This window comes from Triticum dicoccoides, chromosome 1B (genome assembly GCF_002162155.2).
Source record: "Triticum dicoccoides isolate Atlit2015 ecotype Zavitan chromosome 1B, WEW_v2.0, whole genome shotgun sequence".
In the NCBI taxonomy this organism is placed as follows: Eukaryota; Viridiplantae; Streptophyta; class Magnoliopsida; order Poales; family Poaceae; genus Triticum; species Triticum dicoccoides.
The window spans coordinates 16,678,239-16,696,362 of NC_041381.1; the positions used below are offsets into that span (position 1 = coordinate 16,678,239).

The window sequence follows — 18,124 nt, forward strand, 5'->3', positions numbered from 1 at the left end:
CGATGTCCGAATATAGTCGTCCAATATATCGATCTTTACGTCTCGACCATTTCGAGACTCCTCGTCATGTCCCCGATCTCATCCGGGACACCGAACTCCTTCGGTACATCAAAACTCATAAACTCATAATATAACTGTCATCGAAACCTTAAGCGTGCGGACCCTACGGGTTCGAGAACTATGTAGACATGGCCTAGAACTATTCTCGGTCAATAACCAATAGCGGAACCTGGATGCTCATATTGGCTCCTACATATTCTACGAAGATCTTTATCGGTCAAACCGCATAACAACATACGTTGTTCCCTTTGTCATCGGTATGTTATTTGCCCGAGATTCGATCGTCGGTATCCAATACCTAGTTCAATCTCGTTACCGGCAAGTCTCTTTACTCATTACATAATGCATCATTCCGTAACTAACTCATTAGCTACATTGCTTGCAAGGCTTATAGTGATGTGCATTACCGAGAGGGCCCAGAGATACCTCTCCGACAATCGGAGTGACAAAACCTAATCTCGAAATACGCCAACCCAACATGTACCTTTGGAGACACCTGTAGTACTCCTTTATAATCACCCAGTTATGTTGTGACGTTTGGTAGCACCCAAAGTGTTCCTCCGGTAAACGGGAGTTGCATAATCTCATAGTTACAGGAACATGTATAAGTTATGAAGAAAGCAATAGCAACATACTAAACGATCAAGTGCTAGGCTAACGGAATGGGTCATGTCAATCACATCATTCTCCTAATGATGTGATCTCGTTAATCAAATGACAACTCTTTTGTCCATGGCTAGGAAACATAACCATCTTTGATAAACGAGCTAGTCAAGTAGAGGCATACTAGTGACACTATGTTTGTCTATGTATTCACACATGTATTATGTTTCCGGTTAATACAATTCTAGCATGAATAATAAACATTTATCATGATATAAGGAAATAAATAATAACTTTATTATTGCCTCTAGGGCATATTTCCTTCAGTCTCCCACTCTCACTAGAGTCAATAATCTAGTTCACATCGCCATATGATTTAACACCAATATTCATATCTGTATATGATTAACATCCATAGTTCACACCGTCATGTGACTAACACCCAAAGGGTTTACTAGAGTCAATAATCTAGTTCACATCGCTATGTGATTAACACCCAAAGAGTACTAAGGTGTGATCATGTTTTGCTCGTGAGAGAAGCTTAGTCAACGGGTCTGTCACATTCAGAGCCGTATGTATTTTGCAAATATTCTATGTCCACAATGCTCTGCACGGAGCTACTCTAGTTAATTGCTCCCACTTTCAATATGTATCCAGATTGAGACTTAGAGTCATCTGGATCAGTGTAAAAGTTTGCACCGATGTAACTTTTACAACGAACTCTTTTATCACCTCCATAATCGAGAAACATCTCCTTAGTCCTTACTAAGGATATTCTTGACCGCTGTCCAGTGATTAGATCAAAATTGTATTCCTTTGCCAAACTCAGAGCAAGGTATACAATATGTCTGGTTCGTAGCATAGCATACTTTATAGAACCTATGACTGAGGCATAGGGAATGACTTTTCATTCTCTTTCTATTTTCTGCCATGGTCGGGTCTTGAGTCTTACTCAATTTCACACCTTGCAACACATGCAAGAACTCCTTCTTTGATTGTTCCATTTTGAACTACTTCAAAATCTTGTGAAGGTACGTACTCATTGAAAATCTTATCAAGCGTCTTGATCTATCTCAATAGATCTTGATGCTCAATATGTAAGTAGCTTTACTGAGGTCTTTATTTTAAAGAATTCCTTTCAAACACTCCTTTATGCTTTGCATAATAATTCTACATTATTTCCAATCAACAATATGTCATTCACATATACTTATCAGAAATGTTGTAGTGCTCCCACTCACTTTCTTGTAAATACAGGCTTCACCGCAAGTCTGTATAAAACAATATGCTTTGATCAACTTATCAAAGTGTATATTCCAACTCCGAGATGCTTGCACCAGTCCATAGATGGATTGCTAGAGCTTGCACATTTTGTTAGCACCTTTAGGATTGACAAAACCTTCTGGTTGCATCATATACAACTCTTCGTTAAGAAAACCATTAAGGAATGCAGTTTTGACATCCATTTGCCAGATTTCGTAAAATGTGGCAATTGCTAACATGATTCGGACAGACTTAAGCATCGCTATAGTTGAGAAAATCTCATTGTAGTCAACACCTTGAACTTGTCGAAAACCTTTCGCAACAAGTCGAGCTTTATAGACAGTTATATTACCATCAGCGTCAGTCTTCTTCTTAAAGATCCATTTATTCTCAATGGCTTGCCGATGATCAGGCAAGTCAACCAAAGTCCATACTTTGTTTTCATACATGGATCCCATCTCAGATTTCATGGCCTCTAGCCATTTTGCGGAATCTGGGCTCATCATCGCTTCCTCATAGTTCGTAGGTTCATCATGGTCAAGTAACATGACTTCCAGACTAGGATTACCGTACCACTCTGGTGCGGATCTTACTCTGGTAGACCTACGAGGTTCAGTAGAAACTTGATCTGAAGTTACATGATCAATATCATTAGCTTCCTCACTAATTGGTGTAGTTGTCACAGGAACCGGTTCTTCTGATGAACTACTTTCCAATAAGGGAGTAGATACAGTTATCTCATCAAGTTCTACTTTCCTCCCACTCACTTCTTTCGAGAGAAACTCCTTCTCTAGAAAGGATCCGATTTTAGCAACGAATATCTTGCCTTCGGATCTGTGATAGAAGGTGTACCCAACAGTTTCCTTTGGGTATTCTATGAAGACGCACTTCTCCGATTTGGGTTTGAGCTTATCAGGATGAAACTTTTTCACATAAGCATCGCAGCCCCAAACTTTAAGAAACGACAACTTGGGTTTCTTGCTAAACCAAAGTTCATATGGTGTCGTCTCAACGGATTTAGATGGTGCCCTTTTAACGTGAATGCAGCTGTCTCTAATGCATAACCCCAAAACAATAGTGGTAAATCAGTAAGAGACATCATAGATCGCACCATACCGAATAAAGTGCGGTTACAACGTTCGGACACACCATAACGTTGTGATGTTCCAGGTGGCGTGAGCTGTGAAACTATTCCACATTGTTTTAATTGAAGACCAAACTCGTAACTCAAATATTCGTCTCCGCGATCAGATCGCAGAAACTTTATTTTCTTGTTACGATGATTTTTCCACTTCACTCTGAAATTCTTTGAACCTTTCAACTATTTCAGACTTATGTTTCATCAAGTAGATATACCCATATCTGCTCAAATCATCTTGTGAAGGTCAGAAAATAATGATACTTGGCACGAGCATCAACACTCATTGGATTGCATACATCGGTATGTATTATTTCCAATAAGCCAGTAGCTTGTTCCATTGTTCTGGAGAATGGAGTTTTAGTCATCTTGCCCAATAGGCACGGTTCGCAAGCATCAAATGATTCATAACCAAGTGATTCCAAAAATCCATCTTTATGGAGTTTCTTCATGCGCTTTACACCGATATGACCCAAATGGCAGTGCCACAAATAAGTTGCACTATGATTATCAACTCTGCATCTTTTGTCTTCAACATTATGAATATGTGTATCACTACTATCGAGATTCAATAAAAATAGACCACTCTACAAGGGTGCATGACCATAAAAGATATTACTCATATAAATAGAACAACCATTATTCTCTGATTTAAATGAATAACCGTCTCGCATCAAACAAGATCCAGATATAATGTTCATGCTCAACGCTGGCACCAAATAACAATTATTCAGGTCTAAAACTAATCGCAAAGGTACATGTAGAGGTAGCGTGCCGACCGCGATCACATCGACTTTGGAACCGTTTCCCATGCGCATCGTCACCTCGTCCTTGGCCAGTGCTCGCTTATTCCATATTCCCCGTTTCGAGTTGCAAATATTAGCAACAGAACCAGTATCAAATACCCAGGTGCTACTACGAGCTCTAGTCAGGTACACATCAATAACATGTATATCAAATATACTCTTGTTCACTTTGCCATCCTTCTTATCCACCAAATATTCAAGGCATTTCTGCTTCCAGTGACCATTTCCTTTGCAGTGTAAGCACTCAGTTTTAGGCTTTGGTCCAACTTTGGGCTTCTTCGTGGAAGTGACAACTTGCTTGTCATTCTACTTGAAGTTCCCCTTTCTTTCCCTTTGCCCTTTTCTTGAAACTAGTGATCTTGTCAACCATCAACACTTGATGCTCTTTCTTGATTTCTACCTTCTTCGATTTCAACATCACGAAGAGCTCGGGAATCGTTTTCGTCATCCCTTGCATACTATAGTTCATCACAAAGTTCTACTAACTTGGTGATGGTGACTAGAGAACTCTGTCAATCACTATCTTATCTGGAAGATTAACTCCCACTTGATTCGAGCGATTGAAGTACCCAGACAATCTGAGCACATGCTCACTAGTTGAGCGATTCTCCTCCATCTTTTAGCTATAGAACTTGTTGGAGACTTCATATCTCTCAACTCGGGTATTTTCTTAAAATATTAAATTCAACTCCTGGAACATCTCATATGGTCCATGACGTTCAAAACGTCTTTGAAGTCCCGATTCTAAGCCGTTAAACATGGTGCACTAAACTATCAAGTAGTCATCATATTGAGCTAGCCAAACGTTCATAACGTCTGCATCTGCTCCTGCAATAGGTCTGTCACCTAGCGGTGCATTAAGGACATAATTCTTCTGTGCAGCAATAAGGATAAACCTAATATCACGAGTCCAATCCGCATCATTGCTACTAACATCTTTCAACACAATTTTCTCTAGGAACATATCAAAATAAACATATGAAAGCAACAACGCAAACTATTGATCTACAACATAATTTGCAAAATACTACCTGGACTAAGTTCATGATAAATTTAAGTTCAATTAATCATATTACTTAAGAACTCCCACTTAGACAGACATCTCTCTAGTCATCTAAGTGATCACGTGATCCAAATCAACTAAACCATAATCGATCATCACGTGAGATGGAGTAGTTTTCAATGGTGAACATCACTATGTTGATCATATCTACTATATGATCCACGCTCGACCTTTCGGTCTCCGTGCTCCGAGGCCATATCTGCATATGCTAGGCTCGTCAAGTTTAACCTGAGTATTCCGCGTGTGCAAAACTGGCTTGCACCCGTTGTAGATGGACGTAGAGCTTATCACACCCGATCATCACGTGGTGTCTGGGCACGACGAACTTTGGCATCGGTGCATACTCAGGGAGAACACTTCTTGATAATTAGTGAGAGATCATCTTAAAATGCTACCGTCAATCAAAGCAAGAATAAGATGTATAATAGATAAACATCATATGCAATCAAAATATGTGACATGATATGGCCATGATCATCTTGCGCCTTTGATCTCCATCTCCAAAGTACTGTCATGATCTCTATCGTCACCGGCACGACACCATGATCTTCATCATCTTGATCTATATCAATGTGTCGTCACATGGTCGTCTCGCCAACTATTGCTCTTGCAACTATTGCTGTCGCATAGCAATAATGTAAAGCAAATATTTGGCACTTGCATCTTTATGCAACAAAGAGACAACCATAGGGCTTCTGCCAGTTTCCGATAACTTCAACAAAACATGATCATCTCATACAACAACTTATATCTCATCACGTCTTGACCATATCACATCACAACATGCCCTGCAAAAACAAGTTAGACGTCCTCTACTTTGTTGTTGCAAGTTTTATGTGGCTGCTACGGGCTGAGCAAGAACCGTTCTTACCTACGCATCAAAAACCACAATGATAGTTCGTCAAGTTGGTGCTGTTTTAACCTTCGTAAGGACCGGGCGTAGCCACACTCGGTTCAACTAAAGTTGGAGAAACAGACACCCGCTAGTCACCCGTGTGCAAAGCACGGCGGTAAAACCAGTCTCGCGTAAGCGTACGCGTAATGTCGGTCCGGGCCGCTTCATCCAACAATACCGCTGAACCAAAGAATGACATGCTGGTAAGCAGTATGACTTGTATCGCCCACAACTCACTTGTGTTCTACTCGTGCATATAACATCAACGCATAAAACCTAGGCTCGGATGCCACTGTTGGGGAACGTAGTAATTTCAAAAAAATTCCCACGCACACGCAAGATCATGGTGATGCATAGCAACGAGAGGGGAGAGTGTTGTCTACGTACCCTCGTAGACCGTAAGCGGAAGCGTTAGCACAATGCGGTTGATGTAGTCATACGTCTTCACGATCCGACCGATCCAAGCACTGAACGTACGGCACCTCCGAGTTCAGCACACGTTCAGCTCGATGACGATCCCCAGGCTCCGATCCAGCAAAGCTTCGGGGATGAGTTCCGTCAGCACGACGGCGTGGTGACGATGATGATGTTCTACCGGCGCAGGGCTTCGCCTAAACTCTGCGACGATATGACCGAGGTGGAATATGGTGGAGGGGGGCACCGCACACGGCTAAGGAACGATCCGTAGATCAACTTGTGTGTCATGGGGTGCCCCCCTGCCCCCGTATATAAAGGAGCAAGGGGGAGGAGGCGGCCGGCCAAGGGAGGGCGCGCCAGGGAGGAGTCCTACTCCCACCGGGAGTAGGACTCCCTCCTTTCCTAGTACAACTAGGAGAGGGGAAGGAAGGGAAGGAGAAGGAGAAGGAAGGAGAGGGAGGAAGAGTAGGAAAGGGGGGCCGGCCCCCTAGTCCAATTCAGTTTGGGCTAGGGGGGCCGCGCGCCCTGCCTCCTCTCTTCCACCACTTGGCCCATGAGGCCCATTGCTTCTTCCTCGTATTCCCGTAACTCCCCGGTACCCATCGGAACCCTTTCGATGTCCGAATATAGTCATCCAATATATCGATCTTTATGTCTCGACCATTTCGAGATTCCTCGTCATGTCCCCGATCTCATCTGGGACACCGAACTCCTTCGGTACATCAAAACTCATAAACTCATAATATAACTATCATCGAAACCTTAAGCGTGCGGACCCTACGGGTTCGAGAACTATGTAGACATGACCTAGAACTATTCTCGGTCAATAACCAATAGCGGAACCTGGATGCTCATATTGGCTCCTACATATTCTACGAAGATCTTTATCGGTCAAACCGCATAACAACATACGTTGTTCCCTTTGTCATCGGTATGTTACTTGCCCGAGATTCGATCGTCGGTATCCAATACCTAGTTCAATCTCGTTACCGGCAAGTCTCTTTACTCGTTACGTAATGCATCATTCCGTAACTAACTCATTAGCTACATTGCTTGCAAGGCTTATAGTGATGTGCATTACCGAGAGGGCCCAGAGATACCTCTCCGACAATCGGAGTGACAAAACCTAATCTCGAAATACGCCAACCCAACATGTACCTTTGGAGACACCTGTAGTACTCCTTTATAATCACCCAGTTACGTTGTGATGTTTGGTAGCACCCAAAGTGTTCCTCCGGTAAACGAGAGTTGCATAATCTCATAGTTACAGGAACATGTATAAGTTATGAAGAAAGCAATAGCAACATACTAAACGATCAAGTGCTAGGCTAACGGAATGGGTCATGTCAATCACATCATTCTCCTAATGATGTGATCCCGTTAATCAAATGACAACTCTTTTGTCCATGGCTAGGAAACATAACCATCTTTGATAAACGAGCTCGTCAAGTAGAGGCATACTAGTGACACTATGTTTGTCTATGTATTCACACATGTATTATGTTTCCGGTTAATACAATTCTAGCATGAATAATAAACATTTATCATGATATAAGGAAATAAATAATAACTTTATTATTGCCTCTAGGGAATATTTCCTTCATCTTCTGTGTAACTCCACCTACGATGAATGAAAGCCGTGTCGAATCCAAAATATACGTGAGCTGGAACCTGCTGTCTTGGTTTGTCGTTCATGTGTTCGGCGAGATGCTCTGCCCTGACGTCACTTTTTTTAAATGAAAAACAATCTTTGCCGTCTGTACTTTAGTCTAGATGACAACAAAGAACAAGTTTTGACTGACGGCAAAGACCAAGGTTTTGCCGTCTATTATTTTTGCAACAAACGGCAAATCTGTAGTTGGCTGACGGCAAAATCTTTGCCGTCTTCTGATGAAATGCTGACGGCAAAGTATTCTTTGCCGACTTATCTTTGCCGTCTGCTTCCTGACGGCAAAATGTTTGCCCTCTATATTTAGGCCTTTGCCGTCTGTAATCCACAGACGGAAAATTACCTGATTCCTGTAGTGAGTTACAAGCTCTACAAGTATGGCAATCACACTTACAAGCTCCAAAAATGTGTATACGAAACGATCTCTTTCAATCCCATGATCTTCAAGAAACATAGTCAAGTACAATAGGCAACTTCGTACATAGAGGGCAAAGTCAAAGTAGCTCAAAGATAATATGTAATTCATGGCATCAATATCCGAATTTGTTTCTTGTGCAAAGCCAATAGAACTTTGAATTCGACCCCACTCTTCTAGAGTTTTCTCAGTAGCCAACAAGCTAGATATGGCACTGATAGCCAACGGCAAACCACCACATTTCTTCAAGATATCTTCTGAGGCTTCTTTCAAGTTATCAGGGCACTTCTCCTCACAGCCAAACATTCGCTTGAAAAATAACTTCTTTGAGTCACCAATACCAAGTGGTTGAATTTCTTGGACAAGGTCCACATCAGATGAGCAACATGATTGAGGTACATTGTGTATGTGTGTTGTGGTAATTATTACATACCACAACCGTTCCTGACTAATGCACAATCCAGTGTTTTCCATGTTTGTACATCCCATACATCATCAATTACGATAAGGTGCCTGCAACATAGTTTTACGAAAAAATACATAAAATAGTCTGTTGTGCTATAATAGCATCAAACAATGTTTAATATGAAACATCTTAGTAATTAAGTGGAAAATCCAATTCCACTTGGATGTTCAGGTCCTTCAACTATTTAGACCACGCAGTTACTTCAAGGTACATGCTGACCTTTTGCTAAAGAAACCATAGACTAACCATAATTTTCGAATCACAGTACCATGATATACATTACCTTATGGGAAAATCATTTGTATGAGTTTCAAAAAATTGTGATAGTATTATGTATGTCAAGGATATATGTAGAAAAACATACATGTGCAATAAGGTAAAAAATAATAATTTGTGAGCTGTACTGATTAGATCACTTAGTCAAATCAAATGATTACTTTGTATATGCACATTAGATTTTTGTACTAATAATATTCACAGGTTATTTAAAAGATCTGTCATTTATACTATTTTAGTACAATAATGAAATAAATGAAAAAGTTACATAAACAATTAAAAAATGTTATGAACAACTCAAGTAATGGCTTGCTTTGACTATTAGTGGAACAGCCTAGAAAACATTTACCCCCAAATGGATAATGCTCATAAAACACATAGTTTGCCAAAATTTAAAATAGCAGAACAAGTCAACAAAGTGCTCTCCTTTTGGGGAACAAGGGAAAATCCACTCTTCAAGCGTTTGAGTTTTTCAAGACAAGGTATCAACTGTAGTTTACACAGCCATGCTTGGTTCACCAATATTTCATGGGCTATGCTGGGTTCCTAATAGGGTTTGCGCAAAAAAATTGTCTATGGGAAAAAAAGTGGCAGATCACTTCGGCATAAATATGTTGACATTGTGTGCCAGCCTAAATAATCCAAAGATGTTGCAAAAGGAAACATTACTGTTTGAAGTTAAGAGTTAAACAACAAAGTATGTATATTTGATAATTTTCAGAAAAATTAACCATGAGGCCAGTACTCAAGATAATGTAACGAAGATTTGTGCAATTTAAAATTAGGTACTAGAGCATAGCAACCTTTTATCACCGAGGAAGTTTCTGATTTGGTCAATGATGTGTTGTTCATCTCCTGCACAAGCCTAATTCTGATTGCGGAGTTGAGATAATATAGAACTGAGGATCTTCACCATATTAGGACTTCATGAAATTGACACAAAAGCCTAACATTCATAGTTTGGCCCAAGCTTGTCATAGACTTGTTTGGCAAGAGTCGTTTTTCCTAGTCCCCCATATCCAACAATGGAGACAACTTTCAACTGGTGTGCCGATGCACCCTTCTCCTGGCTCAACCAGGTCACAAGTTCTTCTCTCGGACCATCGATGCCAACAAGCTCCGATGCATCTTTGTAGACCGCGCAAAGTTGCGGGTGAACCTTTTTGTTTCTAGGTCTAGGGGACTCATCGATCTTGTAATTTCATTTTTTAGGTTGGAAATTAGATAGACAAGAGGGCTAGATAAGTGATTAGACTTTATGGCTGGATATATACATAATAAAAATAGTAAAACATACAGTGTTAAATTACATATGGCTTTAGTAAAAAATCTGTAAGCATGAGCGTGGCAGAAGCATCGATGCTTACCTTGAATATCTCGCACTGATCTCTTTCACTTGACTCTTGATGTCTTTGATGTCCTTGGCGATCTTATGGCGGGTCTTGATATCTTTTATCTTTTTCATGGTTTTGTTAAAGAGCTTCCCGAAGCCATCGGACACAGAACTGGGCCCACGTTCTATGAGAGCCATGAACTTGTCGATGTTGTCCTCGATCTCATAGGACATCTCTCGCACAACATCTACACGAAGGTTGCTTGCTTGTCAGGTTTCTCCACGTCTACCATCTCGATGAGGAATGCTTGCATGGCCTCGAGCTCATCCTTGAGGAACTTGATGTTGTCGCGGACACCACTGAGAAACTTGTATTCGTCGCTCAGGATGCTCCCCAACTTTTTCAGGATGGAGCCCATGGCTCCCGTGGACGCATTCACGAGAAATTTCTCCATTGTTCTTCTCGCCGCATTGTTTTCTGTAGTGGATGCAGTAAAAAGTTCCAAGATCTGAGACGATCATTCACTAGCGCCTGCCATCACAACAAACACAAATAAAAAAACTCGGCAGCCAATGAACAACATTTCAATTGATGAGCATATCGATTAAGAAATGAAATTATCAATCATGAAGAACTGTAGTGCACACACACATTGGAATATTATCATCACCTCATAGACGGAGGAGTGTGATTCAACTGAAACCAGAAGAGTGAAATCCGGAGGAGTGGCGAAATCTCACCAACCAATCCAATCAAGTCAAATCCTCCCACGTTGCCTCAGAGACCACACAAACCATATGCGCCTCCTCACCCCACATCTGTTGTCGGCGGACATGGGTTGTGGGCCTATCAACACAAATTAGGCTTGGTAGCTTAGCACTAGCTGCCATTTTTCGAAAAAACAAAAAGCAAGCGGCGGCTGCCAGGGACATCATATTCCGGTCACCATGCGGTGCTCAACGATCGAACTAGCATCGGCCCCTGTTTTTATTTCCTTATTTTTTTTAGTTTTTTGTATTTAAAATTTATTTTATTAACTTCGATAAATGTTGAGAAATCCCATATTCGAATTATTTTGGGATTTCCAAATAATTTTTGAAGTTCAAATAATGTTCATGAATTTGAAAATATGTCAATGATTTTAAAAATTATTGGCAAAATTTAAAAATTGTTCAGAAATTTGAAAATGGTCTAGAATTTCACAAGGCCAAAGCAACATAGGTGGGCACGGGTGGTGTTTTTACTCCCAAAATTCAAAAAATATTATGAACATTTTATTTTATAAATTAATATTTTTATTAAATTCATTTTGATTTTTTTGTTCTAGAACGACCGAAACGGCATAGGAGGTCATCGATGGTTTATTACTCCCAAAATTAAACTTAATTTATGTACATTTTATTTTATATTAAATATGTTTTGTTAAATTAATTTTATTTTATTTTAGAACGACCTAAGCGGCATAGGGGGTCGTCCTGGTTTTTTCTATATGATCGCTCGCACACGTAAATTCATCATGAAGACAATGCCCCTTGTTGGCAATTCCTAGAGGTCCAAAAAAAATCATGTTCAAAAGACCATGTCTAGGTAGGTCAGAAGGGCAGGTCTGTGGGCACGTCGTTTACCGACATATGTGAAATGGCCTCATTTTTTTTTCATGGCCTAACATGACCAATACATGGCACCATGCCAAGTGGTTTTGGTTAAAAAGGAGAGATAAATGGTCACAGTATTGTAACGTGCAAACGGTGTCGAAAGTCATTCAAACCGGGCATGTATACCTACCATGGGCATGGCCGTTCACGGTCTGGGGGCTTGACATGGTTGGACCCCTTAAAGGGGGAACCCACAAGCAAAAGTACCTATTGGTCATGGTGGACAAATTCACCAAATGGATAGAGGCCAAGCCAGTTAAAACGGCCGAATCCGGACCTGTGATAGACTTCATATCTGGGATAGTACACCATTATGGCGTCCCCCACAGCATCATCACCGATAACGGCATGAACCTCCCGGCCGACGAGGTTAAACTCTGGTGCAAAAATATGGGCATCAAGCTCGACTACGCTTCAGTCTATCACCCTCAAACTAACGGTCAAGTCAACGAGTAAATGGTCTAATCAAGAGCAGCATGAAACCCAGACTAGTGCGGTCCCTCATGGAATCTAACACGCACTGGGTAGAGGAGCTCGACTCCGTACTCTGGGGGCTGCGTACCACGCCAAACCGTACTACCGGATTCACACCATTTTTTATGGTATACGGCGCAGAGGCAGTTTTGACCTGCGATATAATTCATGACTCACCTCGCGTACGCATGTACGAGGAAAGAGAGGCCGAGTTGGATCGGCAAGACAGTTTGGACGCCCTAGAAGAGGAGCGCGACGTGGAGAAAGCTCGTTCCGCATTCTATCAGCAGGAGGCTCGAAGATATCAAAGAAGAGAAGTACGGGCCAAAACTTACAATGTTGGCGAACTAGTTCTACGCCTGCCGGACAAGAAAAAGGACAAACTCAAGGCCAAATGGGAAGGTCCCTTCATCATCGACCAAGTCCTGACCGGCGGAGCATACCGTCTACGAAACGCATCGGACAACCGACTCGAGCCGAACCCATGGAATGCAGCCTGCCTCCGAAGATTCTATGCCTAGCGCCGGACTCAGAGTTTGTCTCCTTCCTCCGTCCACATTTTATACTTTAGTTGTCTTTTGTTTCTCTCTTTTCTCCTTCCCTTTTCATAGAGCCTTTGAGGACTGATCTGCGCATTGTTCGCACACACTTGACGTGCTACTCGCACCCATTATACCTGGGGGCTTCTTTAACAGAAGCTTCTCTATACGGGCTTTATGCCCAACACGTGTCAAACTTCCACATGTACCTTTTATTCATCATTATATGCATCGATATGACTTAAGTTTTGGCCATGCTGGGTTGCCTGGCTCCTGTGCTTACCCCTACGTTCCAGATTGTTCGGCTAGGAGGTAAAGGGAGCACCTCTGCGATTGTTACTGCTGGGTCAGCCGGATGTGTACCTCAGACTGGGTGAAGCCGAAAGCTAGCGTTCTTAAGGGAATATTCGGTCGGTGACTTGAAAGATGATTCTTTTTTACCTATCTATTTGTCTGCCCACAGATTCTTTTCTGCTCTTTTCGCAGTCCGGACATGCACTTTAGGGCATTGCCTCCGAGGGAAAGGAACCCCTAACGGAACTATTATCCCTGGTAGATGTTTCTTACTAACCATGTAATATAACATAACTAGTTGGGCACTTGTCTGATAAAGCACTAATTACCCCTACGCCTGGTCTCCATGCATGCCCCGGTTTTGCATAACCGCGAGGGTATTCAGACACACTCCGGACTGTTGGGTCCCGAGGTTGAAGCGAAAAGGTCCACAAAGACAAACGATCTACAATCCGGCTAGAAGGCATTATACATGTCATTTTAAAATACATCGTCAAATTGACTGATTGTACTCCTCTTCAATCCCATCTAACAGACTGTCTAATTTACAGTCCCATTGGGAATACTTAGCGGCCAACTCTACTTGGCCGTACATTAAGCTCACAGGGATCTCCTTCCCATCGGGCCCCACAGGTCCGACCTCGGCCATGTGGTTCGGATCCGCCTTCGTGTACCGCGTCTTCACCATGGCCCAGGCCTCCCTGGCACCTTGACGGCAGGCCGATATCTTCCACAGACGGAAGCGCTGCCGTGCTCCCTGAAGCTTCTCCGCAAGCCCTCCAAGACCCTCGGGTAGGGAGACGGATGGCCATAAGGCCTGGGCGACGCCACTCATCGCCTGCCGAACACGTTCGTGCAGTTGCAGTAGCTCGGGAAGTTGGTCACCCGTTGAACCGGGCATTTCCTCCGCAGGGCGACCTGTGAGCACACCTAAAGACACATGTCTGTCAATCGACTTCCTCGCCGGAATCTTCTTTTCAAAAGAGTTTGCTCAAGCACTTACTGTAGATGCCACGACGAAGTCGCCGATTCTGCTTTACGGAGTCAGACAGCTGGACCCGAACATCTTTTAGTTCTTCGCCCAGCTGGGTGTTGGCATGTTGGAGTTTGTTCCACTCTTGCTGCACCCTCATAAGCACCTTCTCGCCGGCCTTCAGCTGGTGTAGCAGATGTTGCTTGTCCGGATCTAGTCCGGCGCCCTCTGCAATATTATCAAACTTATACGCACGCCGCGCGCCATAAACCGCTTATCTTTTTGAAATAGGTGTTACCAGAGGGGATATCTGTGTCTCCTCCTGCGGCGGCTAGTGCGGCCTCAAGTTGGGCCTTGCACTCTTGAAGCCCCTGAGACAATTGGGTATTCTTCTCCATAAGATCCTGCATATCAAATGATCCTTAAATCAGTTATTCTAACTACTTTAAGTCTCGGGGGCTACTTGCATATATCACTATTAAAATTCCTTACCCGTATGTATTTCACATACTGCTCTGTGGCTCTGGTTAAACCATCTTGAGCGGCACGGAGGTGCGCGTCTCCCGCATTAAAGGCATTCAACGCCTCTGGGGAGAAACACGCGTCATGAAGAATTGTCCGGCAGAGCCTGTGATTCATGGCGCTCTCCACCTCAGACCTGGTGGCGGACATCCTGTCGGCATCCTCCGTTGGAGGAGCATCCGGCTCGCGCCTCGCGCTAGCCTCCCCCTCCGGACCAGGCGTTGGAGCCTGGCTGGCGGAGGCTTGGTTGGCAACCTCTCCGGGCACAGTCCGGCGAGCGCTCTTTCTCCTGGGAAAGTCAAGAGCATTAGTACACCTCCCAGGAATCTTTCCCTTAAAACCGGTGGCGTACTATAACGTTGCGGCGACGTTTCGATTCGCACCGCACCCCTCTTCCGCCTGCTGGGCCGAACTGACCCTTGTCGGTTAGCCGCCGCGGGTTCGGCTTCCCGCCTTGAAGGCACCTCCTGCGAGACACCGTTGGTATACGGTGGTCAGAGATAAGCACGGATGAAGTAATGGTGTCGAGACTCCGGTCATAGTTACCTGGGAAGCCGGAGATAAACCGGGGTAGTCAGCCGTAATGGTGACTAGAGCATTGTCCAGGTTGAGTTGGTGGAACACCCCGTCAATTAGCTCCACCTCTATGTCCGGATCCTCTCCGGAGGCCGGATCAAGGGATCTTCCCGGATCCTCGGGTTGTGGAGTCGGACTGTGTATGCCCTCCACATCCCGGCGCAGTTCCTGCGTCGAAATCATAAAGTAAGACACTTAACTTTGAAAGCACGGGTTGGATAGATAGACGTCCCCTTACCCAGCTCCGAGGGTTATTCATGGAGAATCCATTTAATGGACTCGTGCGGAGGAGGTCCTCCTTCTCCCCCTTGTACAAGCCGGACAGGATCTTCACCAGATCGGCGGCCGATCCCGGTCCCTTGCGGCCATGACGGGTGGCGTCATTCTCCCCGTTGAAATCCCACATAGGGTGGCCCCTATATTGGAGCGGCTGCACCCCTCGCATAATGCACGTGGCGATGACTCCAATCATGGTCAGTCCAGAATGGGCCAACAACCTTATCCGGCCCATCAGATATTGGACGCTCCTATAATCTTCTCGTTGAGGGCTCCGCGGGCGCCAACTCAGGCGTTTCTTCAGAGGAGCGTTGCTGAACTCCAGAAGGCCGATCCGAACTGGGTCCAGCAGTGGAGCGTCTTCCATATAAAACCATTCCGAAGGCTAGTCTTCGGATGCCTTCTTCGGGGTTCCGGGTAGATATTCGGTCCCGGCGATGCGCCATATTTCGGCTCCGCCCACTTGATATATCGACCCCTTGTGAGAACGGGGTACGAGGCAGAACAATCTCTTCCACAGCCCAAAATGGGGCTCGATGCCCAAGAACAGCTCACAAAGAGCTACAAAATCCGCAACGTGCAAAATGGAGGCGGGTGTAAGGTGATGAAGCTGGAGGCCGTAGAACTCCAGGAGCCCCCGGAGAAACGGATGTATGGGAAATCCGAGCCCCCTTATTAGATAAGGGATGAAGCACACCCACTCTCCTTTGGAGGGATTGGGGGTGTTCTCCGCCTGCTTTCCACCTTTGTAGGTGGCCAGTCCGGCTCGAACCGGGACCATGAAGGCCGGAGGAAGGTATCCCTCCGCTTGGAGCGTCACCAGCTCGCTGTGCGGAACTGAACATCTCCTCCAATCTCCTGGCTGAGGGCTGGGAGCGCGAGAGGAGGAGCCGCGTCGACTGTCCATGATGGAGTGGATTTTGTCAGAGGCGCTCCGATGAGTACTCGCGGAAGGAGGATGGTGTGATTTGAATCTAGATCCTTGCCTCTCTTATAGGCAGCTTATTCAAGCAGCTCGGGGGTAAAACGTAAAAATACCCTGGCTTTTCGCATTCATACGACACGTGGAAGAGGGCCATTATTGGGCATGGAAGCCAAGGAGCGCAACATTTATGAGGAAGCCGGACACTATTCGGCAAGCACATGGAATTTGGAGGAGAACCCGCCTTGCAACGCCGAAGACAATATACGCGTCGGACTCGTCGTCATTGAAGCCTGGTTCGGGGGCTACTGAGGGAGTCTTGGACTAGGGGGTGTCCGGATAGCCGAACTATCATCATCGGCCGGACTCCAAGACTATGAAGATACAAGATTGAAGACTTCGTCCCGTGTCCGGATGGGACTTTCCTTGGCGTGGAAGGCAAGCTTGGCGATACGGATATGTAGATCTCCTGCCATTGTAACCGACTCTGTGTAACCCTAGCCCTATCCGGTGTCTATATAAACCGGAGGGTTTTAGTCCGTAGGACAGAACAACAATCATACCATAGGCTAGCTTCTAGGGTTTAGCCTCCTTGATCTCATGGTAGATCCACTCTTGTACTACCCATATCATCAATATCAATCAAGCAGGAGTAGGGTTTTACCTCCATCGAGAGGGCCCGAACCTTGGTAAAAACATTGTGTCCCTTGTCTCCTGTTACCATCCGCATAGACGCACAGTTCGGGACCCTTACCCGAGATCCGCCGGTTTTGACACCGACAAATACTATCCCAGATAATACGGCTTAAACACTAGGCAGTGTATATACATCTACAATTGGAGCTGATCACCACAAGGGCAGGGTGATGGGAAGAGCCGAGCCCGTAGGTGCTGGTGGGGGTGGTGACCGGACTGGGAAGACGTCCTGGCCGGAGGTGGTGGGTTGGTCGGTGCAGAGAGCGGCGGCACAGATCAATGGTGATAGGTCGGACGTCTCGGTCACCTTGATCTATTCTGACCCCCCGTGGCCGCCTGGCCACAACCCCTGGCGCGTGGTCGTCATCTCCAACGAAGCTGGAGTGGTTGTGAAGACCCCCGTCATCGGCTAGGGCTACCACAACCTCCACAGGCACGGCAGCTTATTAGATCCACGCAGAGCGTAGTTGTGCCCACCTGGTATCATACTATGAATGTGCTAAGTTGTTGCATCCATGCTTGGTCGCAGCGCTATAAATAATGTGTAACCCTTGATACTGAAATAAAGAAAATAAAGCGCATACTTATAGGTAATGTACTTATAGGTATTCTTTAGGGTTTATCCTTTCATCTTTCCCACGTCGGCAGTGTTAGCTTTTTTAATCTTGATTTATGTATCTGCATATTTAGTTTGCTTTCGTTATGCATGTAGCGTAGGATAGAGAGTAGCTAGTCAGGCGAAGCTTCAACGTAAGATAGATAGTATTGCTCTATTTTCATATTCATCATTTC

The 18,124-nt window shown here is 44.4% G+C and overlaps 1 pseudogene; it reads right to left on the reverse strand.

The window, feature by feature from the left end:
* Positions 1-9,852: 9,852 nt before the first annotated feature.
* LOC119350002 lies at positions 9,853-10,859 on the reverse strand (annotated as a pseudogene).
* Between the last annotated feature and the right edge of the window lie 7,265 nt (positions 10,860-18,124).